The sequence below is a fragment of the Limulus polyphemus genome, unplaced genomic scaffold (assembly GCF_000517525.1).
Source record: "Limulus polyphemus unplaced genomic scaffold, Limulus_polyphemus-2.1.2 Scaffold57, whole genome shotgun sequence".
NCBI lineage: Eukaryota > Metazoa > Arthropoda > Merostomata > Xiphosura > Limulidae > Limulus > Limulus polyphemus.
In genome coordinates, this window is record NW_013665667.1 from 436304 (window position 1) to 437815 (window position 1512).

At 37.1% G+C, this 1512-nt stretch overlaps 1 protein-coding gene across 1 annotated transcript in view; it reads left to right on the plus strand.

The window, feature by feature from the left end:
* Positions 1–231: 231 nt before the first annotated feature.
* LOC106464150 (S-adenosylmethionine synthase-like) overlaps positions 232–1512 on the plus strand; it is a 33169-nt gene continuing 31888 nt past the window's right edge. Inside the window, exon 1 of the mRNA XM_022391990.1 lies at positions 232–334. The gene's annotated coding sequence lies outside the window, so the exon portion shown is untranslated. The remainder of the gene's footprint in view (positions 335–1512) is intronic.

Here is a 1512-nt window from a genome sequence, read left to right on the forward strand (position 1 = left end):
AAACAGTTCTCCGACGGGTTAGCGATAAACATTCCGACTCGCAATGATAAAATCCGGGGTTCGATTCCCCTAGATAGACGGAGCGCAGATAGCACTTTATGTAGCTTTGCATTTAAAAAACACAAATAAATACATAGATACATAGCTATGTAGCCAATACCACTACCAACGATTACCAAGTTGAGTATTGTAGCCACGAGCCTGCACTCTTTTTCACTCACTCACAACATCATAAGGTGGTACGACAATGAACTAATCAGGCACAGGGCAGGAAGATGTGCAGACTGACAAACAAATACACAGGCAGGCCCCAGCGAGGAAAGCAACTAAATAGGTATGTTGCAATAATATGCAGTTATTATACGCATATATTTAATAATGTTTGACGATTCTTTATGAATATTTGTTGAAAAACAATCAGTAGAAATTATTAAGCATTCAAGGTATAAACAGATAACCTATATACTACTATTACTAATATTACTAAGTCTTTATTACTGCTATAACACACAGCGATATGTTTTTTTCCCAGATCTTTGTCACTATTGTGCATGCGATGTTCTGTGTGACGCTTTTTATAATAAAATATAATTTCATAATAAATGTACAACATTTTGGTAAAACGGCCTAGCGTTTGGACACTCGATTCGCAAGTTCGAATTCCATCGCCAAAAATGCTGCTACCCAGTCGCTCAGTGGTAAGTTTGTAGGCTTACGGCGCTAAAATTTGGGTTTCGACACCCGTGATGGGTAGAGCACAAATAACCCATTGTGTAGCTTTGTGCTTGACTACAAACAAACAAACCAAACATGCTCGCCCTTTCAGTTCAGGGGGCGGTATAGTGTGACGGTCAATCCCACTGTTCGTAAAAGAGTAGCCTAAACGTTGGTTGTGGGTGGTGTTTATTAAATGCCTTCCCTCTATTCTATCACTACTAAATTAGGGACGGCTAACATATGTAGCCCTAGAGTGGCTTTGCGCGAAATGTAAGAAAATAAACGAACTATGTTCTCTATAGAACTCCTTCCTGAGAATGGTTTTTATATCTTTCAGTTATCAATGAACATTGAGTGAAAAAACAAAAATACCATGAGACGTAATAGATGCAAAAGTGCCGCCTTTAAGCGTCTGTTCTAGCTTATGAGAATTATTTATAACTCTGCTCTTCTGTATTGTCTTTATATGCATGTTTAACATAGTCCTTCCTTTAACGCTCATTGTTTACATCTGAGTAACGTATATGTAAAACTGCAATCCACCGAAACACTTGCCTACGCAAAGTTCATTTCTTTTGGCTCTAATGTCACACTGTACTGTCTCTTCGACATACTTACTGTATGGTACATTATATGTGGAGCGTTATAAAATGTATACATTATCGTACTGTACGCTGAAATTATTTTGTTCATATAAATTAATATATTTGCATTGAGATTTATATTAGATGGCATCTTATCCATCAAAACAATCTGGAATAAACAACTAGAATTTCCCAATTAGATGACAACACC